The sequence below is a fragment of the Protopterus annectens genome, chromosome 16.part0 (genome assembly GCF_019279795.1).
Source record: "Protopterus annectens isolate FY-2018-M chromosome 16.part0, PAN1.0, whole genome shotgun sequence".
Taxonomy (NCBI): Eukaryota; Metazoa; Chordata; order Ceratodontiformes; family Protopteridae; genus Protopterus; species Protopterus annectens.
The window spans coordinates 367,573,577-367,591,237 of record NC_056750.1 but is presented as its reverse complement, the minus strand read 5'-3'; the positions used below and the strand labels follow the sequence as shown (position 1 = coordinate 367,591,237).

General features: G+C 44.8%; 1 protein-coding gene across 1 annotated transcript in view; it reads right to left on the bottom strand.

Annotated features, from left to right (window-relative positions):
* Nucleotides 1–17,661, bottom strand: part of WDR5 (WD repeat domain 5) — a 1,892,625-nt gene that overhangs the window by 466,149 nt on the left and 1,408,815 nt on the right. The gene's annotated exons all lie outside the window — the stretch shown is intronic.

Here is a 17,661-nt window from a genome sequence, read left to right as displayed (position 1 = left end):
GCCTTATACCCTCACTGGACCTAGACAAACTCCCCAAGTCACATTGGAGCAGTCTGTGATGACAGCCTTCTCTGCCTGAGGCACAGTGAAGATTTTTTCTGGGTAGCTTTGTATGGTGGATTTTCACCATAGAAATTCCTTCTTCGAGGCATGGGAGCAAGGGGAAGAAGGGTTTCTAGGAGATAAGTTTCCATTTTTGACAAAACATTAGATCTACCTCATGTGTAGCTTTGCTAAAGGAACCATTAGGATACATGAAGCCATAAACTATAGGAATCTAAAGAAAACTCTGGTTGAGAAATAAGTTTGTAAGCAGGTGGGTTCAAGTACTGTGAGAAAGACAATCTTGTCCCGAGGAAGGAATGCTTTCTGTTGGATGATCTATCATGGCTCCCAGAAACAAGATCCTTGTTTCTGGAGTCACTGGAGACTTCTGCACATTTAATGTATGTATGGACTCTTGCTTAAAGCAAATTGTTGATAATCAGTGGCATGAGGTTTTTTTGCTCCTTTGGAGATCTTAGCAAGCCCAAAAAGGGGGACTCTCCCTGAACTGGATAAAGTATCCCTTTACTATAAAGCTGAGAACCCACTGGTCCCTTGCAGTGAAATAAATTCCACTGGCTTAAGAAGAGGAAAAGCATGCCTACGCAGAGGTTTGAGGGGGGGGGGGCATACAGTCACATCTGTTCTGTGCTGGGTGTGCTCTTTGTCAGCACCTGATGTCTGAGGTTATTCTGACTGGCATCTTCTTGATTACCTTGCTCTTTCTCCATGGGGAGGGTCTCCCCCTTGTCTTGTCTAGGTGGAAAAGGCCAAGGCTTATTAGGGTAGTTTCTACTGTATCTCGAGGTTAGGGACAAGTAGAAAGCACAGTTGTGTACACTTACCATAAATATAGATGCTTGAGTGTATTCACTGTTGCAGTCATCACACTTGGGTTATATGCCTGCAGGCAGCCCTCAATCGGCCCGAATACTAGAGACTTAGTATTTCTGCGTCGGTTGCTATAGCTTCAGTACTGATGTCAGGTTGTCAGGGGTATAAAAACAGGTGGCCAACACCATTACATCAGTCGTCCTTGCCCCAAATGTCAGGTGCCCCCCCCCCCCCCCCCCCCCAAATAGTGAGCTAAGTTATGGTGGGAAAACCACCACCAGTAAAAAGTGAATACCAATAGCCCTGTAAGGGGTGAGTAATAGAGAGAGGAAAGAGAGACAAGGGGGCTGGAGGATGGGAAACCAGGACTGCAACAGTGAATATATTTGAACATCTACATTTATGGTAAGTGTACACAACTGTACTATGTTCTTTGTGTTTCACTGTTGCAGTCATCACACTTGGGTTGATTCCCAAAGCTGAAGAATGGCTATAGGCAGTCAAGACAAGTTAGGGCTGGCTAGTACGCCCTGCAGGACTACTGTTGCAAAACCTGCCCTGGATTTGGAAAAGATAGGCAGGTGGTAATGTTTGGTGAAGGTGTGAACAGAACTCCAGGTAGCAGCCTCCAGAATGTCCCTGGTAGGGACTCCCCTGAGGAATGCTATAGAGGTAGAAGTTGCCCTAGTGGAATACGTTCTGACCCCCAGAGGGGTTGGTTTCCCATGGTGTTTGTAGCAGAAATGGATACAGTGCGCTATCCATTTGGAAATGGTTTGTTTTGAAATGGCCTTGCCCTCTGCCGCTGATGCAAAACTGGCTAGTAAACTGGTCAGATTTTCTGAAGGTCTTAGTCCTATTAAGGTAGAATCTGAGCTGTCTGTGCACATCTAAGGAGTGCAGGATCTTTTCCCCTTTGAGGATTAGGGAAGGTGGTTGGCAAATGGATAGCTTGGTTGAGAGCTACACTGGACACCACTTTTGGCATAAAGGAAGGGTTAGTCCTGAGGGAAACCCTGTCAGCATGAAAAATAATGAAGGGTTCCACAGCCATAAGTGCTTGTAGCTCAGACACTCTTCTAGCTGAAGTGATGGCCAGAAGCAAGACTGTTTTCCAAGAGAGGAATTTTAACCTTGCTGATGCTGCAGGCTCAAAGGGAGGTAAGCGTGAGCTTTTCCAGTACAAAGTTAATGGCCCAAGCAGGGGTGGGCGCTCTCCTTGGTGACCTTAAGTTGTTTGCCCCACTCAGGAACTGTTTGATGAGAGGGTGAGAGAAGAGAGGTATGTCAGTGTTGTAATGAGCCGAGATGGCCGAAGGATAGGCCTCTGTGGAGTAGACCTGCTAAGTAATCCAGGATTAGCGGTAAGGAGGGCAGTGCTGTGTCCTCTCCTTTTGACCGACTCCAGGAACAATACCTTTTCCACTTATCAACATAAGACTTCCTTGCACTGGGTCTTCTGGCTTCAAGAATGACATCCAGCACCTGCTTGCTTAGGCTGGTCACTGGGGGAGAATTTAAGGAATAAGCCAGGCTGCAAGATTCAGGGTTTGAAGTTGCGGATGCAAGATCTGTCCCTCTTGCTGAGTGAGGAGGGTTGGGATCTGGGGTAGGTGCCAGGGTGGCACCGGTGACAGGCTGCACAGTACTGGGTACAAGTGCTGGTGTGGCCAGTCCAGGGCAATCAGGATTGCCTTTTGGTCTGTCCTGTCTATCTTGAGCAATATTCTTGTGAGAAGAGGCAAAGGGAGAAATGCATAGATTGAAAGGCTTACCCACTAGAAGGATAGGGCATCCACTTTCTGCACCAGGACACCTCACACCAGGGCCTGGAATTTGCTGAGCTGGTGATTGTAGGGGGAGGCAAAAAGATCCACCTCCAGGGTCCCTCATTTCTGGGTTAGAAGACAAAGTGCTGGGGTCTAGTTGCCACATGTGTGGGTCCCTGAGATTTCTGCTTACGTCATCTGCCAGAGAGTTTTGCTTGCCTGGCAGGAATTGAGCTTGCAGATGAATATGCATGTCCAAGGCTGTGTTCCACAGGGCCATGGCTAGCCTGCAGAGTGGGTTCCCCCTTTTTTGTTGATGTACCACATAACTGTGGTGTCTGTCTTTATTAGCAGGGGTCCTAGCGAGAGTAGGGATCTGAAAGCTGTCAGAGTATGCTGAACAAGCTAGCATCTCTTTTTGGTTGATGCGCAGGTGATTTTGACTTGGGCTCCAGTGGGCCTGAATCAACTTGTCGTCCAGATGTGCCCCCAAGTGTAGTCTGAGGTTAGGGTCTGGGCAGCGTGCGGTTGAGTAAAGGAAAGTCGCTTGTTGTGGTTGCATACTGCTGCCCTCCAAAGAAACTCTGTCCTTAGACAAGGTATGACGGTTTCCAGGTCCTGAGAATGTTGGCACCAAAGACTTGCATACCACTGAAGTTTCCTCATATGCAGTCTGGCATATGGAATTAGAAGAATGCAAGAGGCCATGCACCCTAGGGCCTGCAGGATTTTCCTTGCGGATAGCTGGGTTCTGGTGGCCATTTGAGTGAAGTAGCCTGTTAGGCTTGTTCTTCTGGAGTAAGGAATGCCATCTAGGATGCTGTGTCTAAGCTTGCTCCCAGGAATACAATCTTTTGACTGGGGACTAGTTTTGATTTCTATTCGTTGACAGTGTTCCCCAGGGAGGTTTGAAGGTTCTTTACAAATGTCAGGTACTGCAACAGCTTTTCCTGTATGCCTGAATCAGGCAATCGTTCAGATAAGGGTAAATTTGAATTTTTCTGTCTGCAATAGGTAATGGCTGGAAACAGGCATTTTCTGAAGACTCTGGGAGCAGTGGATAAGCCAAAGGGAAGTGCAGAGAACTAATAATCCACAGATCCTGCCCTGAAATGTAGGTATTTCCTGCATGAGTCCTTGATAGGGATGTACAGATGGGCTTCTTTTAGGTTTAGGGTGGCTAACCAGGCATCTTTTGACAGCATAGGAAGAAGCTGCTGAAGGGTAAGCATTTTGAAATTTGGTACCACCAGGAGGTGTTTAGAATTGAGAGATCTAGGATTGGGCACTAAGTACCCTCTTTTCTGGGTACCAGGAAAAGTGTGGAATAAAACCCTTGACCTATCTGTTCTGAAGGAATGGGTTGAATAACCCTTATGGAGAGCAGGTATTGAACCTGGTTTTGTGCCTCTGCCCACTAGTTTGGAGGAAGGTCTGGGAACCCTTTTGGGGCTGGCAGTGAGTGGAAGTAAAATTTGTACTCCTGGGATACAATGTTGAGGACCCATTGGGCTTTGGTGATGGAGGTCCAATTTTTTGCATGATGGGCAAGTTTTCCTCCTAGGGCATGAGCACTTGTGCAGAGGTGGGGAGTGGAGTTAAGAAGTCACTGTGAATTCTTTCCGTAAGGGGGTGGCTTAGCACTCCCTGTTTTAGAAGTGGAGGTACTCCATTGCTTAGATCTCTGCATACCCTGAGACTGTAATCTCGGGGGTCTGTTTCCCCTGGGTCTAGGTTGAAATGGCCTAGAGGGGGCTGGAAAGGACCAATGTTTTGAAGGGCAATGCCTACTGAATCTTGGAGGCTGCACTTGCAAAAAATCTTTGACTGTCTGCATAGACTTAGCTTTTTCTTCCATCTTTTTTTAGAACCTCTTCTGCTTTGGTGCCAAACAGATTGTCCTTGTTCAAAGGAGCGTCAGTTGCAGAGGCATATAATTTGTTTCCCCATCTGTCTAAAGCTCTGGAATCCCTGTCCAAAGGGGTGGGGTTCCTAGCTGTAGTTGCTTTTATACCTTTAGGCCCCTGGGAAATGACCTCTGGGTCAGCAGTAGGATTTTTGAAAAGAAATTTGAGAGTCAGGGACTCTGTAGTACCGGTCAGGTTTCCTTGGAGCAGGGGGTAAAGTATCAGGAGTTAGACTGGATTCCAAAAAAACATCATCCACAACATCCAGAACAGGAGGGATAGCTAATGGTCTATGTTGTGGCAAATCTAAAAATTCTCTGAGTCTCTTTTTGGACTGAGGATAATCCTGGCATTCCCAATGGAAATTTGCTCTTAAAGTACATAGGGTTTCACCAAAAGAAAAATCCTCGGGAGGGAAAGCAGAGGGAATGCAGTCCTCTGCATCTGAATCCTCATAAGAAGATAAAGGCATTTCTTAGGTAGGTAGGTAGGTACTAGGCTATCTGCCCAAGGGCATTTATAAACCTAGTAGGAGTGTTTCGGCTTTCGCCAACCCATTGATTAACTGATCTTCTGTCAAGCAGAGCCAATGAAGTGATTCATATTCAGAAACCTCAGTCTCGGACTCTTGGTCAGTTAAAGCTGCTGGGGATAGGTCTCTCTCTCTTAGAAGGAGAAGGCTGGCTTCCCCTAATCAGCATAATCAGGTCTTCTGCCATTTTAACCATTTGATGCTGTGGCAAGGAAGCAGGTGCTTGAGTTTGGGTCGTCTGTTATTTAGGCATAGCTTGCACTCATGGCTTTAGAAACTCAGTAGTTTTAGACAGAACTGAAGACGTGAAAGAAGTAGTCTGTTTGGGATGAATATCGGTAATGCGAAGAACTTCCTCGGAAGCTACTGCCTGCACAGTGGCTCCGGACCCATCCAAGGTACACACATCCGCAGGTTCCGTAGTCAAGGAAGAGTCTCGTGGCATACAGGACTTCGAACGGCAGCGGACTGCTAATCCATCGAAGCAGGCATCAGGGGCTGCGAAAGCACCTCACTGAGTAGCGGCGAACTGGCGACTAGCCTAACAGAAGGGTCGGCGGCAGTTTTGGACCTGTGCAGTCAGTCTTTATCCTTACTTTTTTTTTGGAAGATCGGTAGTCGGATGGCCTACCAAAGCCATTTCGGAATACGGAGATCGAGAGTGAAAGTATTTAGCAATAAATAAGGGCCCGATGAATAGTTTGGGTGTTGAGCAAAGCACAAAACTGACAGTGAGGTACGTCGTGGTCTGGGCCTAAACAAGTGAAGCACTAAGAATGGAAATGTGTGTGTGGTATTTGCTTTCCACAGGCGAAACGATTGTTAACTTTTTCTGACATTGGTTAGAGCAAGAAAAAAGGATCCCCAACGGGGTACTTAGCTTTAGAAGACTTCAGGATGATTCAGTTTGGAAACGAACACTCAGGTAGCAGCTGACCGGCACTCATGCGAAAGTACAGTTGTGTACACTTACCATAAATGTAGATGTTGAGTGTATTCACTGTTGCAGTCATTACATTTGGGTAATCTGCTGGCAGGCTGCCCTCAGTCGGCCTGAATAAAGTCTTGGGTCCTGCGTCGGTTGCGGTCTCCTCTTCCATGACGTCAGGGTTATAAAACATGCAGCCGACACCATTTTATTCAGTTTTTCTTGCCCCAGATGTCAGGTGCCCCCCCCCCCCCCCCAAATGGGGAGCAAAAAAAAAAAAAAATTTATATACATACACACAAACAGAAATATATGAAAATGCACTGTTAGCAACATAAACTTTACTTTCATCTAAAAGAAAATACACCACAAAGGCTTTAGTATATAGTGAAGGAAAGAAAAGTTATAGAAAAGGAGGATGGCGGGTGGGTAACCCAGACTGCAACAGTAAATACACTCGAACATCTACATTTATGATGAGTGTACACAACTGTACTATGTTCTTCGTGTTTCACTGTTGCAGTCATTACATTTGGGTAGAATCCCAAAGCTATGGATGGGAGGATGGAACTAAATAGCATTAGGAGCGGCTATAAGGCCCTGCAGAACTGCAGTGGCAAAGCCTGCCCTGGATTTGGAGAAGACAGGCAAATCATAATGCTTTGTGAAGGTATGAACAGAGCTCCAAGTAGCAGCCTCTAGAATGTCTTTGGTTGGAACCCCTCTGAGAAAAGCTGCTAAGGTAGAGGCTGCCCTGGTGGAATGTGACCTGATCCCCTTGGGCACAGGTTTACCATGGTGCAAGTAGCAGAAACGAATGCAGTGGCTTATCCACTTAGAAACAGTCTGCTTTGAAATAGCCTTCCCCTCTGACCCTGCAGCAAATGCCACCAGTATTTGGGCAGACTTTCTTACAGATTTGGTCCTGTTTAAGTAGAATCTTAGTTGTCTGTGTACGTCCAATGAATGCAGAATCCGCTCCCCCTTGTTCTGTAGATTTGGGTAAAATGTTGGCAGGTGAATTGCCTGGTTAAGAGCCACACTGGATACCACCTTAGGCATAAAAGAAAGATTGGTCCTGAGGGACACCCTGTCTGGGTAAAATGTAATAAAAGGCTTCACAGCCATGAGAGCCTGTAGTTCTGAAACCCTTCTTGCTGAAGTGACTGCCAAGAGAAAAGTTATTTTCCAAGATAGAAATTTTATACCCGCAGTAGCTGCTGGTTCAAAAGGAGGCAGGGTGAGTTTTTTCCAGCAAAAAATTGAGGTCCCATGCAGGATGAGAAAAGAGGGGAGGCTTTGTGTTGTAATGAGCCAAGATGGCAGAGGCATGGATTTTTATTGAAGAAAAAGATAGGCCCTTGTCAAGCATCTCAGTCAAATATTGTAAAATCTGAGGAATACTGGGCTTTGCTGTGTCTGTTCCTTGTGCTTGCTTCCAAGCACAGAATCTCTTCCATTTATCAGCATAAGATTTTCTAGTACTAGGCCTCCTGGCTTCCAAAATGACATCCATCACAGATTTACTGAGAGGTGTTGTTTGAATAATTAAATGATCAGCCATGCTGCAAGATTCAGAGTTTGGAGCCGTGTGTTCAGAATTTGATTGTTCTGCTGAGACAACAGATGAGGTATTTGAGGCAAGTACCAAGGAGGAAGTTGAGACATTATCCTTAGAATTGGGTACCAGTGCTGGCGAGGCCAGTCCGGAGCAACTAGATCATTTTTGGTTTTTCCTGTCTGACTTTTAGTAAGACCTTGGAGAGAAGAGGCAGAGGGGGAAAAGCATAGACTGATAGGTTTTTCCAACTGAAAGATAGGGCATCCACTTTCTATGCTTTTCTGTGATACGTTCTTGTGCAGAATTTGTCCAGCTGATAATTTTGGGAAGAGGCAAATGGATCTATGTCTGGGCTACCCCATTTCTGTGTTAACATGCTGACTATTTGTGGATCCAGTTTCCATTTGTGCGGTTCCATAAGATCTTTGCATAGGTAATCTGCCAATGTATTTTGCTTTCCTGGCAGGAATTGAGCTTGAAGATGCATTTGGTAAGTCAATGCTGTGTTCCACAATGTCATGGCTAGTCTGCAAAGGGGTTAGGAGTGTGTACCCCCCTCTGCTTGTTTATGTACCACATAACCGTGGAGTTGTCCATCTTCATCAGTAGTTGTGCTGGGTGAAGTAAGTCCTTGAAGGCTGTCAGAGAATTCTGAACAGCTAGCATCTCTTTCTGGTTAATATGCAGATGCATTTGTTTTGGGCTCCATTTTCCCTGAATGTATCTCCCCATCAGGTACCCCCCCCCCCCCCCCAAGCATAATCTGATGAGTCTGTAGTTAGGGTTTGGGTGGCAGGGGGTAGAGGAATGACAGTCCCTTGTTTTGGTGACATGTCTCTGCCCACCAAAGAAACTCCTGTTGTAGGCAGGGAATGACAGGAATCATTGTTTCCAGACTGTGACAATGCTGACTCCATAAACTTTTTAGGTACCATTGAAGTTTCCTCATATGCAGTCTCGCATATGGAATTAGTAGAATGCAGGATGCCATGAACCCCAAAGCCTGCAGAATTTGTCTTGCAGATAACTGGGTTTTTGTTGCTATTTGTTAGAAGTATGTTGACAGTTGCCTTTGTCTGGCGTAAGGTAAGCCATCTGGGCAGTTGTATTCAAGCTTGCACCCAGGAATGTAATTATTTGACAGGGTACCAGTTGGGATTTCTTTTCGTTTTTGTGTACCCTAGGCATGTTAGATCCCTTTTTACAAATGCCAGATGTTGAAGGAGTGTGTCCTTGTCCTCTGCTTGAATGAGACAGTCGTCCAGATAAGGATAAATTTGTATGCTTCTGTCTGCAGAATGCAATTACTGGTGCCAGGCAATTTGTAAAAACCCTGGGCACAGTAGACAAGCCAAAGGGCAGTGCAGAGAATTGGTAATACAAAAAACCTGACTTGAAGCGGAGGTATCTTCTGCATGATTCCCTTATTGGGATATGCAGGTATGCTTCTTTTAAGTCTAGAGTCACTAACCAAGTATTCCTGCCCAGCATAGGCAGTAGCTGCTGTAAAGTCAGCATTTTGAATTTTGGAATTTCCAGGAACGTGTTCAAAATCGTTAAGTCCAGTATTGGACGCCAGGCAGTCTTTTCTGGGTACCAGGAAAAGTCTTGAATAAAAACCTTGTCCTTTTTTTTTTTCTGGTACTCTTTGAATAACTCCCATATCCATGAGGGACATAACTTGTTTCTGAGCCTCTGCCCACTGATTTTGTCGCAGATCTGGCCATCAGTTTGGAATTGGCAAAGTATAGAAATTAAATCTGTACCCCTGGGATACTATGTTTAATACCCACTTGTCCTGGTTAATTAAAGTACAGTTTTGTACCTACCATAAATGTAGATGTTCAAGTGTTCACCCTGCTGCAGTCATCACACCTGGGTTATCCTGCCATCAGGCCTGAGTTCCAAAGTCTTGGTCCGGCGTCGGTTGCTGTCGCTTCTTCCCTGACGTCAGTGCGCCAGGGGTATAGAAGAGGCATCCGATGCCATTTTCTTCAGTTTTCCTTGCCCCAGATGTCAGGTGCCCCAAAATAGGTAGGCAATATATATATATATATATATATATATATATATATATATATATATATATATATATATATATATATATATATATAGCTAGATAAACATAAAACAATACCTTTAGGCACAAGCAAGTACACCACAGAGGTTGTATAGGATAGAGTGGTATAGGTAAGTTCAGCTAGTTCAGAGGGGATGGGGGGAGGGTAACCTGGACTGCAGCAGGGTGAACACTCGAACATCTACATTTATGGTAGGTACAAAACTATACTATGTTCATCGTGTTACCCTGCTGCAGTCATCACACTTGGGTTGAATCCCAAAGCTAAGGATGGGAGGTGGAGTTAAACAGAGTTAGAAGAAGCTAGTAGGCCCTGCAAAACTGCAGTGGCAAAACCAGCTCTAGTCTTAGAATATAGAGGTAAGTAATAGTGTTTGGTGAAGTTGTGCACTGAACTCCAAGTTGCAGCTTCCAGAATAGCCTTGGTTGGCACTGCCCTGAGAAAGGCTGCTGATGTAGCTGTAACGTAATTGCCTGTGAATGTCCAAAGAGTGCAGGAGTCTTTCTCCTTTGTTCCGGGGATTTGGGAAAAAGGTGGGCAAATGAATGGTTTGGTTTAGGGCCACACTGGATACCACCTCTGGCATAAAGGAAGGGTTAGTTCGTAGAGAGACTCTGTCGATGAAAAATTAGGAAAGGCTCCACTGCCATTAGTGCCTGTAGCTCTGAGACTCTTCTAGCTGAGGTTATTGCTAGTAGCAGGGCAGTTTTCCATGAAAAATTTTAAATCAGCTGAAAAAGCTGGTTCAAAAGGGCGGCAGTGTAAGCTTTTCCAGAACAAAGTTGAGATCCCATGTAGGTGTTGGTGCTCTCCTTGGCGGTCTTATGTTCTTAGCCCCTCTGAGGTACTGTCTTAGGAGTGGATGTGAGAATAAAGGAGGATCCGTATTGTAATGAGCTGAAATTGCTGAGGCGTGGATCTTAATAGATGAAAAGGAATGTCCTTTGTGCAACATCTCAGTTAAATATTGTAGAATCTGAGGATCAAGGGGATTTTGGCCTTTAGCCTGGTTCCAGGCGCAAAATCTTTTCCATTTGTCTGAATAGGTTTTCCTGGTGCCGGGCGTCCTGGCCTCCAGAATGACATCCATAACAGCTTTGGATAGAGGTGTTGGCTGGTTGTTTAGGTAATTTGCCATGCAGCCAGGTTTAAAATCTTGAGCTGGCTGTGTAGAATCTGATTGTCTCGCTGGGTTAGCAGCTGAGGAATTTGTGGTAAAATCCATGGTGGGCCGTAGGCCATGTTCCTTAGAATTGGATACCAATGCTGGCGTGGCCAGTCTGGTGCTATGAGCATCATTTGTGGCCTCTCTAATCTGACTTTCAGCAGTACCTTTGCTAGAAGAGGCAGTGGAGGAAAGGCATACACTGTTAATGTTTTCCAACTGAATGAGAGGGCATCCACTTTCCAAGCTTGTGGATGGAATGTCCTTGTGCAAAATTTTTGAAGTTGGTAGTTTTGGGGGCTTGCAAAAAGATCTATGTCTGGGTGTCCCCATTTTTCAGCTATCATTGCAAATACTTGTGGATCTAGTTTCCACTCATGTGGATCCATGATGTTTCTGCTTAGGTCGTCTGCCAATGTGTTTTTCTTTCCTGGCAGGAATTCTGCTTGTAATTGAACCTGGTAAGACAGTGCAGTGTTCCACAAGGTCATTTGCTTGCCTGCATAGAGGGGAGGAATGTGTGCCCCCTTGCTTATGTACCACATTACTGTGGTATTGTCCGTCTTTATTATTAGTTGTCCTGGGTGTAAGAGGTCCTTGAAAGCTGTTAGGGCATTCTGTACTGCTAGCATTTCTTTTTGATTGATATGCAGATGCCTCTGATCTATAGTCCATTTGCCCTGAATGCACTGTCCTGCCATGTGTGCTCCCCAGGCATAGTCCGATGCATCTGTTGTCATAGTTTGCCTGGCTGTGGGTAAGGTGAAAGGCTGACCCTTGTTGAGGTGACATGCCTGTGCCCACCATAGAAACTCCTGTTGAAGGCAGGGAATGAGTGGTATCATTGTTTCCAAGCTGTGGCTGTGTTGAGTCCATACGCTTTTCAGGTACCATTGTAATTTCCTCATATGCAGTTTTGCAAATGGTATTAGTAGTATGCAAGATGCCATGAATCCCAAGGCCTGCAGAATTTTTCTTGCAGGGAGTTGGGTCTTTGTTGCCATTACTTTGAAATATTGAGTCAGCTGTTGTTGCTTGTCTGGCGTGAGACAAGCCATCTGGACCGTTGTATTCAAGCTGGCACCCAGGAATATTATGTTTTGTGAGAGCACTAGTTTTGATTTCTTTTCGTTTACTGTGTACCCTAGGCAACTTAGAAGGTGTTTGACAAATGCCAGATGCTTTAAAAGAATGTCCTTGCTTTCTGCTTGAATAAGGCAGTTGTCCAGGTATGGGTACATTTGAATTCCTCTGTCTGCAGTATGCAATTACTGGTGCCAGGCATTTTGTGAAGACCCTGGGCGCAGTAGATAAGCCAAAGGGCAGTGCAGAGAATTGATAATGCGTTGAACCTGCAATGAAGCGGAGGTATCTTCTGCAATTTTGTCTGATAGGGACATGCAGGTATGCCTCCTTGAGGTCCAACGTTACTAGCCAAGCATTCTTGCCCAGCATGGGAAGAAGCAGTGGTAGTGTTAGCATCTTGAATTTTGGTACTTGCAGATGGGTGTTCAGAACTGAAGGATCCAGAATGGGTCTCCATGCTTTGTCTTTTCTTGGGACTAGAAAGAGTCTCGAGTAAAATCCTTGTCCTTGCTCCTGTGTAGGTACCTGTTGAATGGCTCTCATGTCCACGAGAGCTGTAATTTGTTTTTGTGCCTCTGCCCATTGACTTGGTGACAGGTTTGGCATTCCTTATATCCTTGGTAAGGTATGAAAGTGGAATCTGTATCCTTGAGAGACCATGTTTAGGACCCATTTGTCTTTTGTGATGTGCCAATTGTCCGCAAAAAATGCTAATTTTCCTCCCAAGGGAGCTGCCAGGAGAGATTTGCTTGGTAGTTTGAGGATTAAGTCATTGTGTTTGTCTTCTGCTAGCTTGGGGCCTGTCTTCTCCTCCTTTCTGGGTAGCAGTACCCCATTGGCTACCCTCTGTGATCTGTCAGAAGCTGGAAAGGACCAGTTTTTCGTTGGCCAATTTCTGCTGAAACGAGGGGGTTGTACCTGCAAAAAATCCTTGACCGTCTGCAAAGACTTTGCCTTATCCTCCATTTTCTTTAAAACCTCTTCTGCCTTGACACCAAATAATACAACCTGCTGTAAAGGTGCATCCAATAATCTTGCTTTAACATGATCAGGAAGGGTTTGTTCTTTTAACCAAGCATGTCTACGTATGACAGAACCAGTGACAGCTGCTCTACAGGAAGCTTCCAATGAATCAAATGCACAATGTAAAGTATGTTTGCCCACCTGTTCAGCTGCATGCAACAGATCCTGCATTTCCTTGAATTCAGACTGCTCAGTATGTGTGCTCATTTTTTGTTTTAATTGAGACATTAGGAATTGCTGATATTTCAGCATGTGAAACTGACAATTTAATGCTCTCATAGCCAGAGTTGCTGAGGTGTATATTTTCTTTCCTCATCTATCTAGGGCTCTGGAATCCCTTTCATAGGGCACAGGATTTTTAGCCATAGAAGCTTTAGCTCCCTTAGGACCCTGGGAAATTGTTTCTGGGTCAGCCACAGGGCTTTTTATAAAGGAATTTGAGAGAGTCAGGTACTCTGTAGTATCTGTCTGCTTTGGCTGGAGCAGGAGGTAGAGAGTCTGGATTTAGACTAGACTCCAAGTAAACATCATCCACAATATCTAAAACTGGAAGGCTAGCAAGAGGTCTGTGCTGGGGTAGTAAAAGGAACTCTCGGAGCCTTTTCTTAGAATCAGAGTAGTCCTGGCCTTCCCAGTGGAAATGTTCCCTCATGATATGTAAAGTTTCCCCAAAGGAGTAGTCTTCAGGGGGAGATGCTGAGGGAATAGAGTCTTCAGCATCAGAGTCTTCATAAGGGGGAAAAGTGTAATCCTGCTCCTTAGAAGAATCTGAGGAAATTGAAACCTGGTCAGAGGATGCATAATCCTCCTCTTGTCTTGGTCTTTTATCTGGAGGGGGATGGGAACCCCTGATTAGGGTAATCAAATCTTCAGCCATCTGAAGCATCTGTTTCTTAGGCATGGGGCCTTGAACTGTAGACTGATGTACAGTCTTCTATGGTTTTAAAGGAGTTTTAAGCTTAGCATAAGATTTAATGGGGAGTGTAGTCGGTCTGAAGACACCTTCTGCAACCAAAGGTGTTTCCACTGCACCGGGGTCTACTTCTGCTCCGGTGTCGGAAGGGCCTAATGTAGACGGCTGCATCGGCCTAGTAGACTCCGCTTGAGAATCCGCAGCTGTCTGGAGTTCCAGTTCTGCGGTCGTCAGGGGCTGCGTAGGCACCTCACTGAAAACCGGAGAACCGGCGACAGGCCCAGCAGAGGCCTCGGAGTCTGGCTTGTTCCTAGGCTGCCGGTCCTTATCCTTGCGTTTTTTATGCATGCCGGTCGTCGGCTGCTCCGACGGCATGATATAATTAAATTTCCTACCAAAGAAATGCCGTGCGAAGTCAAAACGACGTTTGATAGTTCATTTATTAAACCTAGTGCAAAACCGACAACCTGTGACGCCGTGGTCTGGACCTAGGCAAGGAATACAATAGGAATGGAAGTCCTTATGAGGTATTTGCCTCCCACAAGAAATGCAATTGTTAACATTGGACTGAGGCAAGAAAATGTTCCCCAATGGGGTACTTAGCTTTATTGAAGACTTCGGACTGAAATTCAAATCGAAAATCTCAGGTGTCGGCCGACCGGCACTTGCGAACTGCTTCTGCTTCAGGCACCGCGCGGCAAGAAAGACTGAAGAAAATGGCGTCGGATGCCTCTTATATACTCCTGGCGCACTGACGTCAGGGAAGAAGCGACAGCAACCGACGCCGGACCAAGACTTTGGAATTCGGGCCGACTGATGGCAGGATAACCCAAGTGTGATGACTGCAGCAGGGTAACACGAACTTGCTGATGTCTGCGCAGCTGCGTCAGACCCAACAGACATATGAGCGGTGGTGGTAGTCATGGGAAGGCCGAGGACTGTGGTGGGTTCCAGAGGGCTCCGGACTAGCAGCCTCTCGTCCGGGAGGCTACAAAGCCACCTCACCAAGGTCCTCAGTTGCCTTAGTGGCAGATGCAATCACTTTTTCTGTGAACTCTGGATTCTAAGTTTATTTTTTTTTTATCTTTTCGCATGTTTGGAATCACAACAGAGGTCATAAGAGCAGTAGCGGAACTGCAGAAGACAGGGGTTACTAGACTACTGAAAAAATGAATGATGAGTATTACATATCTGCAATGACTACCTTGGCCTTATGTTTAAGGGTTTTGCACAGAATTTAACACAGTCAGAACAGTTACACATTGTCTAAGACCTCAAACAAAACAAGCAAAGCAAATGAAAACCTTTATACGAGATTTTTCTTCCCACAAGACAAACAGTTAATAATGTTTTTGAGCATTAGAGAAGAAATTTCCCCTTGGGGTACTTGCCTATCTGGAAGCAGAGAAAATCCAGAAACTCAGGTTGGCTGATGGACTGTGAGCATATAAAACACACAAATTCACTGGACTGCATGGCTAGAATTAATTGAAGATGGGCCTGATGGACATCCTCCTTTTACCCATGCAGTCATAAAACATCCATCAGCTTGGGAGGATGCTAAGCCTGTGGAAATCAGGCTGGTCATGGGCTTCTTTACAGCAGCAAGTCCCAAGGATTAGTACTGCCTACAAAGAACGTCCTGTTTTACCATTACACAAACTTAATGGCAACTCTGAAAAGCAGTGTCATGTTAAACAATAACACCCAGTGTGACACTGGTTAGATTACAAAACTGAATTTAAATACACTTGCATTATTTTTTTATTCTGTCACATTTGAAACCCAAGAAAAAAATAAAAGAAAACCTCTGAAAAAAGCCCGTCATCCATGTTTCAATATTTTCAGCTCTACTTTAGCCCTGTTAACCTAATATAAAAATGCTGGGGGTAGAGTTTCACAGCAAAACAAGTTTCAGAATGCCAACAGAAGCTCTGTCTTCACTGCTTAACTAGAAAATACATAATTCCAAAGAAAACTTGCATAACAGGTGCCACTACAGTAAGTAATACTGCTACTGAAACACATGCAAAACGAAAGCAGAGCACTTAAAACTGTAACAAATCACTTTAAAGCATTTGCATGACATGAATACACACATCCTTGTGTGCATTTTAGTGCAAATAAGAAGGGACACAGTGCCAGTACCTTTGGAAATAAAGAAATGATTCATAAAAACAAAGTTACTTGTTTGATAACTACATTATAATTCCGGCAGTAGGAGGACACCGGTTCCCATTTAAATAAGTATCAATGTTCTGTGAAAAAAGCAGCAAGTGTGTAGAGCACAATAAATTAATGCAATATTAGTTAATGGCTACATGGTGGAATGGTTGTGCTGACAAATATGAAAAACGCTGTGCTTCCCAGTCTTTCACTAAAAAATAGAATATAACAAACACACTCTGAAGCAGTTTTTACTGTAACAAATAGGAATTATGAAGTTGGTTAACTACTTCTGGGAGAATGTGTGGCAAAGTACAGCTGTGCAAGTTCAACATACTATTGGCACATGGGTAGTAGTGCCCTGCTACCTTCTCTGTCAACCAAGGCTCTAAACTCCTCCCACTGCCTGCCTTTGAGGGTTAAGAACCAGTCACCAGGCAGGGGACAGGACAGCTCTTCACATTCACAGAATTTTTTCAGTTTTCAACCTATCAAACTCACAGACAGAACATTTTTACTTTTGAGTTTAACAGGAAGTAAGGTTACCACCTGTCTCACTTTGAGAGGGACAGTCCCAGTTTGGGCAGTTGTGCCCTGTGAAAAAAAAACTAAAAAATTACAAATGTCCTGAGATTTTAAGACACAAAATATCTCCTAAGCATTTTTAACAGTTGCATACAACATCTATTTTTCATCTGAAACACCTAAATGTTATAAGAAATAGCATAAACAACTTAAATGCCACAAAAGAAAAAAGTTATGTACTCACCATAACGTTCCATGTGAGTTGTCCATCTCGTCTTCATTCTATACTTATGGATTTGGAACAGATCCTCGGTTCCGACTCGGCCGCTTACTAACGTTCAAGATCTGAAACTAGCTCGTGGCTCCATCCCTATCCCATGATGCTGCAGTGCTTTCCTCAGATCTTGTTTGTTGATAAATTTATATTCTACTCTGTAACTGTATACAGATGCACATATATATGAAATCTACAAAGTTAGACCAGGAGCAAAGTACATCACTGAACAGTTAGACTTCTTTGATCCCCCACGAACTAAGAGGACAGGGGTTGGAGAGTGGGATGTAAGAAAGAAAACAAGATGGACAATTCACATGGAACGTTATGGTGAGTACACAACTTCTTTATGTGAAGTTGTCTTGTCTCGTCTTCATTCTATACTGACGGGACAGTGTCCCTAGCACCATTTTTCCAGGGTGGCTCACAGGAGAATATTTTTCAGCACAGTGGACCCAAAGAAGGCTCTGTCCCTGGAGGCCAAGTCTACTTTGTTTGTTTCTTTTGGCTTTTCCTGGTTAGGGGTTACCACAGCGGAACTCCGGTCCGCTAATGATTGGCAGTTTATTTTTACGTGCTGGCTTGCCGGGCCCAACGCACAACCTTCAACGAAGGAACGCCCATTCACGCATGGCGCCACACAGAAGACTCTCTGAGAATCGAGCGGGCAACGTCTAACTGTGAGGTGACAACGCTACCGCAGCACCACCACCGCAGTATTTTTAGTGAGCGATAAAGGGGTGAGGTTTTGCCCAAGTTGCTGCTGCACAAATGGTACGTAACGGCAATCTTGCTTTAAAGGCTTGAGAAGTTGAGATGGATCTGGTGCAAGGCGCCCTTGCTTTATTTGGC